The sequence below is a fragment of the Coffea eugenioides genome, unplaced genomic scaffold (assembly GCF_003713205.1).
Source record: "Coffea eugenioides isolate CCC68of unplaced genomic scaffold, Ceug_1.0 ScVebR1_1364;HRSCAF=2202, whole genome shotgun sequence".
Taxonomy (NCBI): domain Eukaryota; kingdom Viridiplantae; phylum Streptophyta; class Magnoliopsida; order Gentianales; family Rubiaceae; genus Coffea; species Coffea eugenioides.
Window position 1 is genome coordinate 51,958 of NW_020861761.1, and position 9,611 is coordinate 61,568.

Here is a 9,611-nt window from a genome sequence, read left to right on the forward strand (position 1 = left end):
ACTTAAGTGAGAACGAGTGCGGTAAGGTACACACTCGACTCAAAATGGTGAAAAAGTCCATAGAAACAATTATCGGTAGCATTTAACAATTAAACACATAATGATCATGGAGTAAACATGTCATAAAACTATTCGAATCACGTATTTCTATATGGAACACTCACCAACCAAAATAAGTGAGTAAAGAAAGTCGTCAATAATCCACTTCAGGATTCTCTTCGAGACTTTCTTGATCGCCTGAAGAAAAGTGACCAATAATCACCCTCACAATTTCACAAATTCCTTATCAAACAAGAAAGAATGCATACTTGCTTTAGAATTCAAGTCAATGTCTTCATAAGGGTTTTATTTTATCGAAAGTTAAGATTCAAAAGTGTGGATTTTAAAGTTACTGAGGAAACTCATATCCTCCACGAAATCGGGTTCAAAACGATAGATTAATATCAAGATAAGAAGTCAAATTTCCAAAATTTCATTTTCTAAGAAATCGGCAAATTTTGGCTTTGTGCGTCAAACTTAGAAAAATCATATTTTGCACTCAATACGTCAAAAAATGGAAAATCTTATACCGTTGGAATCTTGTTTCAAAATACTAAAAGTTCCTAGAAGACACTTTTCTAAGATTCAAATTGGACAATAATCATTTTTCAACTCAAAGAGGCTGATCTGAACAGGCAAGACAGTTTTAGTCATGTTTTTCGACAAATGTTGGAAATTCGGAAAAATTCATAAGAAGTGAACTGGCCTCTGAAATTTGTACCTCAATTAGAATTCCAATCAAGGTTTAAAACACAACAAACGGAACTGAAATCAGAGTTTTGAGTGTCAAAATATAGCAGCTCAAAATTGGTCACAATTTATAAACTGTTCTGTCATTTTTCAGGTTTGAAAGGCTATCTTTGAAGTATCATTTGGCCATCGATTTGGCATTGAAAATACACCAAACTTGATACACTAAGTAATCCATGTGTGAACAACATTTCTACCAAGTTTCATCGAAAAACCCCCACGGGAAGGCAGTCATTAAAACAACTAAAGTTCAAGAAATGTTCTAAGGCTAATCTGCCTTCCCACGTTTCCTTCCTTTTTTAAAAGCTTTGATCCACACCATCAACCTCAATTAATTCAAATGTTGTAACCAAGGTTCCATAAATATCCAACAAGCAATTTAGAGATAATTGACATCAAGGTTTTCAAAATATAACTTCCCAAATCAGATTTGACCATTCAGCCAAGAGCAAAGGAAAAATTTTCCAAATTTGAAGAGCAATTTTGGGACATCGTTTGGATATCAAAATGGTCTTAGAATAACACCAATTTTGGTACACTAAAACTTTCATATATGAACTATATCTCTACCAAATTTCACGTAAAAACTCACGTGAAAAGGTAGTTAACAAAATGACTGAAGTTCGTGAAATTTTCAAAGCAAATCTGCCAACTCAAGCTTCTCTTTCCTTTTCAAACACTTTGTATCATGAAATCAGTCCAATTTGGTTCATTTGTGAAACCCATGTTCTAGAAACATTTGATAAGTACTTGACAAACAATGGATATCAAGAATTTCGAAACAAAACCTCCCACATCAAGCTAAACCTGTCAGCCAGCATGAAGGAAGGGATTTTTTCCAGATTTCCAGCTTTATCACATTTTCAAAATCAGGCCATAACTCACTCAATTCAAATTGGAATTGAGCATGGTTGATGGCGATGGAAATTACATTCAAAAGGTTACAATTTTTCAATAGGAATTGTTTTAAAATTCTGTCCACAACTAGCTCATAATTGAACATCAAGTCGCAGCTCAAAACAGGGCTTCCAGTACAGACGAGAAACAGAACAGGCAATTTTACAAGGTTGGTACGGCTCACTCAGGTGGAATCAAGACATGAATTTTATACCTTTGGAAAACTGGGAATGTCTAGTTTCCAATGTTGCAAACGACACTCAATTTCAACATCAGAGCAAGGAGTTATAGCTGTTCGAAAATCACTGCCAGAACAATACAAGACACAATTCCAGCTTTGGTAGAATTTCGAAATCTCAACATTTGGCCAACCAAATCAAGTAATTTTTTGATGAAACTTTCTACACAACCTATATTACACATTTACATCAGAATCCAATCATTTGAACCACAAAAAAATGCACTAAGGGTCACGGTAAAACAGGGGCAGAATTGTCACTTTTGCTCATCTCATTTCCTTTGAGTTTTCCTTCCATAGTACAACTTATATTCACTAGATTAAGCACTAATCCAATCAAATCAGTCCATCAAGCCATAGTGGAATTTCATAGAGCCCACACACAAAATTTCCAACAATATAAAGCAACCCATATGAATTTATTAGCTCACAAGTGCAAAATAACTTCCATAAACTAAGATTTAAGAGGTTGATCGTTCATTACCTCTTTGGATGAACAAGGCAGAAAATTTCGGTCCCTTGGAGCTAATGAAAAACCGTGAGATGGAGCTCTTTTCCTAGCTCAAGTTGATCTCCAAGTTATTTGCAAAGTGTGTGTCAATTTTGAAGAGAAAAGGTGCAAGATTTGAAGTGGAATGATGATGGGTTTTGTTCTTCTTTTTCTTGGTGAAGCTCGGCTGCTATGAGGAAGCAAGGAAGTGGCATTGCTGATGAAGAAGCTTCCTTATGAAGCTTATAAGTTTGTGGACAAGAATTGCTCCAAAAGTCAACTAGGAATAGTATGCGTACGCGCGCGTTTCGTACTCGATTCCTCTCGAGTTTGTTTCACTTGTGCACTAAACCTCTAATGCACCTCCATTCATATTATTATTATTCACTCTCAATAACTCCAAAATAAAGGTCTAAATCCCTCAATTAATCGCACGCATGAAAACGCGTACTCCCGATTTGTGCGCGATAAAGTGGAATTTTCAAGAAATTCTTATAACGATAGTATCACTAACTAATACTTGAGTACTTAAACGTAAAAATACCTATTTTGAGACTAATGTATAATTTTTCAATTTTTCAAGTTTATTGTATCCTCGATTCGATTATTGTCTCCAAACGCGCATTCACTATTCTCACTTAACGAGTTTTCAAAAATAAATTTTCGAATCAAGGCATTTTTAAAGTACTAGTAGGTCATAGTTCCATGTAATTAACTATAAAGATGTTGAAATAAAATATTCGGAGAAAATGGGTAAATAAATATTTAAATAAGCCATAAAAATAGAATTATAAGTGAGAAAATTTTGGGTCCTCACAGGACTAGTGTATGATTGTGTGCCTATGTATTATGATAACATTAGTACCATAAATTTGACAAAGAATCCCATTCAACACTCTAGGACAAAGCACATAGACATAAAGTATCATTTCATTCGTGATCTTGTTCAAAAGGGTGAAATTTGTGTAAGATATGTTTGTTCGAAAGACTAAATTGCTGATATTCTTACAAAAACTTTACCTTTGGATCAGTTTATATTTTTAAGGACAAAATTGGGCGTTTTGAAAAGGACTATCTAAAAATTATTTTCAGTCAAACTTTATCGGACGTCCGATAGCTGATAAACAGGCGTCCGACAGTGTTCTAAACTATTTTTTAGAAAAATTTTGCATCGGATGGTAGTGTAGGACTATTCTCTTCGTTCGGCCGTCCGGCACTTAGTGTAGGATGCATTTTCAGTTTTTCTTTTGTAATGTTTTTTATGTTTTTGATGTTCCGTACTGTGTTTCCTTCGACATTTTTAAATGTTACGATTAATGAATTTTGGTTGATATGAATGTTGGTATCACTAATGTTTATTGATATCCTTTGATATTATTTTTCTATTGATATTGGTTGGTGATGGTTCCCATTGATTGATTTTGATGTTAGCTGATGATGTTACTTTATGACAATTACTTTCTAATTTTATGATAACAAAAAGGGAGAGAAATTACTAAATGATTTTGAATTGGTTATGGATGCTATGTCTAAGGGGAAGTTTTTGATGATATTATGATGGAAATTACTTTGTTCATGGCTTTACTCATATTAGTACTGAATGACTTTGAATTGGTTATGGATGCTATGTGTAAGGGGGAGTTTTTTGCTTAAATTTTTTCAAAACATCATCCATTGTTTTGTTATCACCAAAAAGGGGGAGAATAATGATCTTGATCCCGATTTTTTGATACTTACAAAATAATTGGATAATATTAATATATTTCAACGAGAAAACTTTTCAACTCTGAAGAAATTTATTCAAAAAGCAATTGAAAGAAGAAAAAGGAAGTCGAAAGATGTCGGATGCTCACAATGGCAATACCGGACGTTCGATAGATAGGGCAGACACAAGACGATCATATCGGACGAAGAACATCATCACCGGACGTCCGAAAGAATTGAAATGACTTTTCAAACTCTCTGTCCGCTTTCGGACACAAGCATCGGAAGTATCGGATGTCCGATACTTCTAATGGCTAGTTGACTCTTCAGCTACCTTCTGTCCGTTGAAAGTATTAATGAAGCACTTTCTTGGTCTCATATAAATAGTGTATGGTCAGAAACTTTAAGACAACTTTTGTACACTGAGAATACAAAAGATAAAGAGTAGATTTAGTGAGAAAATACTCTCCAAGGAACATTTGTACTCTTTGTGGTGTAAGATTCTTTGTAAGCTTTTCATTTATTAGAGAATACTTCAATAGTATAGTTTTGTGAGGGTTATCCTGAGGGATTGTAAAACTTTCTAACTTGACCGAGTGAAACTTGGGACAAGGTGGGAGTGAGCCTTCCTTCGTACACAAGATTGGTTGTATTTCATCAACTTGAAGAAGCTTATTTTGTGAATTGATCTTCGAGTTTAAGAGGAGTTTGGTAGTCAATTGGTTTGCAATTCTTCTCTTTTTAGTTATTTATCATCTAGTGATTCTTAAATTGCATATCTCTTCTACTTCTCTCAAGTGATATTGCTCCTTTATTAATTGATTCATTGTGTGATCATTTAGAAAAGAGGGTAAATTTCGTATTGAGCAAAAAGTGCCCATAACCTGATTAGTTTTTTTTAATCAATCTAATTCACCCCCCTCTTAGGTTGTTTTCGGACCTAACAGCATAGACTTGTAACTTTGATTAGTTGTTTTTTTCAGTTAGTTTTTGTGTTTTCTTTTATTTTATCTTATTCCATTCTACCTCTTATCTAGACTTCATCTAATACAATGGGAGATGTAAATAAATCCCCGTAAGTTACGTTGTGTTTTATGGTTATTTCATCAAGTAATGCGTATCATCTTATGTTGTTTGCCTTGGTTCAGTTATAGCCGAAGAAGACAAGTAAGTGGTTTGGTGTCTACATCTTTATCTCGAATTTGTTCGAAACTCAAACAAAGAAGAGCAAATTGTAGATATCAAATTTTTTCCAAAAATTTTGTTAATTTTTATTGTATTTTTATTTATATTATTGATTAAGTAATCATTTTTATTTTGTGTTATTTTGTAGGAAAATAAAGAAGAAATGAAATTTTAAATTATTCTTCATTTTTAACCCAATCCAAAAGAAAAAAAATTCAACCAAAATCCAATAAAAAATCCCCCCAAAATCCAAAAAAAGTCCAAGGCAAAATCCAACAAAAAATTGGAAAAAAAAAAGAAAAAAAAGAGGTCCATCAACCCATTTAAAAAAAAATCAGCTTCACACACGCGTGTGATTTCTTCTTCCTCAAATTTCCAGCAATGACAGTACAAGAACAGCTGGTTTTTTTTAGGCAATTCAAATTCGTTTTTGCTTCTTTTTTCTTCCCCCCCCTCCCAAGATTAGTTCACACAAGGACAACTCATTACTTGAAATTTCATCCCAAGTCCAGCAAGAACAGCTGGCAAAATCAATCAAAATGACCAAATATTGCCACAAAACCCTGATTTCATCTCAACCATTATTCTTAAGGTTTTAGCTCTTTGGTTTCATTTAAAGAGCTGGAAAATGAGTCCTTAGGGTGGGAAGAGAGAGTAAGGAAAGCGACAAAAGCAACAAAAGCCAAAAAAGAGAGAGAGAAATTTTTCTGCAAAAAAAAATTTCTGGAAAAGGGTTGATGAACCAGCCTAGTTCAAATGTGATTTTCTCTTTTGATATAGGTCCTTTTTAAATGATTCTTATTTTGGAGTTTTCGTGAGACATAGGGTAATAGCTTTCATGTTGAAAAGTTTCTCTGATAATCATCAGAAATTCCTCAAATCGAAGCCTAAACTTGCCTTCTCGAAAAACTTTTTTGTAGAAACGAAAATAGGGCTGACAAACCAGCCCTGTTCGTTTGTGTTTTCTAATGTCATCTGAAGTCCATTTTGTGAGATCTTTGTTGTTGCACAATCTATGATTGTAGGGAAACAACTTTGTCTTAAAAATTTCCCAAAAAAAATCTTTAAATCCCTCGAATTCAAGCCCGAAGTTGCCAGTTCGTTAGCACTTGAACTTCTGCGATAGGAAGTTTCTTGCTTCATTTCCTGAATCTGGGCACGTTTTCTTGCTATTTTCCACATCTATTCGAGTTTACCAGCATTCTTAGGTAACTATAACTTCCTTTCTTGGTTGATTTACCATTTTGCATGTGGTTTTAAGCCATTACATGGATTTCCATGAGTTTTGCACCTTAGATCTCATTTTTCTTATGATTTGTGGTATTTAATGGACCCTTTTGATGTTTAAATGAATTCACAAAGCTGTGGGGAGTATGCTTAAAAATGAATTCTGGCGAGATTCTGACCATGTTGGACGAAATTTTTCCAATTTTCGTCGGGCAAACTTCATCAGTTTCTTCTTCTTTTGTTTCGTTTATTTTTTGTTGTTGTTTTGTTTGTTATGGCTTAATCCTTCAGGCCATGTGGATTGTTGTTAGCTTGTGTTTGTGGGCTAAGATTTGGGTTAGAGAATTGTTTTCATGTTGGACTTGTGACTAAAACTATTGGGCTTGTGTTTGGATTTGGTTTGAGGCCTCATGTTTTTATATCAGGCTAATCGTCATTTTTGCTTGGGTTGGGCCGTTGTTTAAGTAAGATAAATAGGTTTATTTTTTTGTTGGGCTGAAGTTGTTCGGCCCAAAACTAAAAAAAAAAAGAAGAGGAAAAGGGCCCAATGTTGTTTTCTTGTGAATCAGAAACAAATTTTGCAATTCGGCTCCTAATCTTTTGAATAATTTATTGTGGCCCTAAAATTTTTGATTTATTTCACTTAGGTCCTTGATTTAATTGTATTTCAATCCTTAAACTTTATTTTTACATTATTTGAGAATTATAATTTAACTCAATTTTTGCAATTTAGTCCCTATTCATTTTTTATTTCTCAATTACAGTCGCTTCATTTTTTTTATTGTTAATTGTGCTTCATTTAAATGCATTAAATTTGTAAGTTTTGGTTGCTTTATGTTTATTTACAATTTTTCACAATAAAAGGGGAATTTAGTATATGTTTACATTCTCGTTTAATATTATCAATTAAATTGGTGCATTGACCTGTTTGTTAATTTTTGAAAAAAGTAACAACTTTTCATCCTTCTCACTTAGTCTCCACTTTAAGGGAGGTACCCCTATTATCCTTTAAACCCCTTTTCTGTGCTCCTATATGCTCTTATGTGTTTATATGCTTATGTGTTTTTCTTTTATTTGTTTGTTTTAAACTTTCATTCATTTTACGTTTGTTTAATTTAAGTTTTATGATTATTTGGTGCCATTTAAATACCCAAATTGTAATAGATAGGTAATATCCTTTTGTGCAAGAAATGTAATTAGACAGGCGATATAATAGATAGGTTTTTTTTGCAAGAAATGCAATTAGTTAGATAAATGTAATAGATAGGTTAGTTAGATTTATTATCTTATATTCCCCTTTTAGATTGTAGTTAGAGCTCCTAGTATAATAGTTAAGTCTTATGTGCTTGTATGTTTATGCGCTTATATGTTTTATTCGTTTTCTCTAGAGTTTTGCATCTAGATATTATGTCTATGTGTTATGTGCTCTATGTGTTTTATGTACTTATTTGCTTTAATTATGTACTATATGCTTTATTTATTTATAATGAGCGTATGACGTCACCACACTAGTCCAATGCTAGTTGTGATTTTTCTCCCCGATTTCTCACTAGTCCAATGCTAATGAGAATTTCTAGAAATGGGTTTGTCCAATGCTAGACCCTTAGGCCATTCACAAACTAGATTAATGTTTTGTATGACATTTATTGCATTTCATGCATTTTTTACATTTTAGATTCTTTACATTTGCATGATGTGCTCTCTTATTCCCTTACCCCAATGTGTACAGAATAGGTATGCAATTTCAGTCAACTTTGAAAAATCATAGATATTCATAGGAATTGAGAAAAATTATGAAATTTGCACAGTTGATAGTACTCTGAATATAGTTTTAAACGCAACAAACGAACTCAATTCTAACTTTTTTAGACCAAAATATAACAGATTTCCTAAAACTGTCAAAGGTTCCCTGCGGACAAATTTTCAGCAGCACTTCCTTTGTGTTTACCATTTTTTTTCCTGCCAATTCAAGGTTTCATTCTCACCATAAAACAGCCTCAAATCAAGCATATACATACCAAGCCAACAACTCACTAAATCAAGCATATAACCATCACCTACTCAAACTAGAAAATGAAACCCTAAACTAAAATTCCTAATCACAAGTTGGAATTTTCTTTAGGCAAGTCAAACTAGCATATAAAATCTTTCACATAGCAAAGCTACCAAACCATGGCCAACGCTTAAACATCATATGTGGGCAGAAAATTATCATAAAAAACTGAAAATTTCACACAACTTCAAACCATGAAATTTTCTCATGAAACTACCAAAATTGAAACCTTAAACCACTAGCTTGCTTATATTTGAAGTAGAGAAAAGTTTATTGCCAAAGTTACCTTGTATCTTCAAGAAAGATGGAAGCTTAGTGCTTTTCTCCAAAAGTCTCTCGACTCAAGCCCTTAATCTTCCCTAGTGAACAACTTTTATGGAGTATTTTACAAAATCTATGGTTGGAACTCAAGATTCAAACAAGGAATAGAGGTTGAAGTTGAAGCTTTCTTTCTCTCATTTCTCTCAAGGAGGTTCGGCCATGGAGGGAAGAAAATGGAAGAGTTTTTAGTCAAAATTTGTTTTCATTTAAGAGGTAAGAAAGTCTTTGGTCAAGGTCAAAGGTCCAAGAGTTTGATGACAAATGTTTAGCCAATATTAATCCTTATCATGTTATCTTCCAATCACTAAATTGTCTTGCCAACCTCTAATTATCCCTTAACACCTTATAAAATAATATCTGGTTATGCAAAACTTCACCTAGTCGTCAAAAATTTATCGCACTTACCACACTAGCGGGTCCCACGTCCATAACGCACTTCAAACTTAACATGTACTAACTTATACCAAGAAAATGATTTAAAAACTTGACTCACTTATAAAAATATCGAGAAAATTAAGGCAATAGTTTAAAGTAAAGAAAATACATTCAAAGAAATAAATAAAATATAACCTAATTTTCCGGGTTCTCACACTCTCTCCCCCTTAACAGAATTTCGCCCTCGAAATTCTCTTCCTTGCTCACACAACTCGATTCTACAGTGATTTCTTCTACTTTTCAAGAGTTTCTCCTCACTCATGCCACTACCA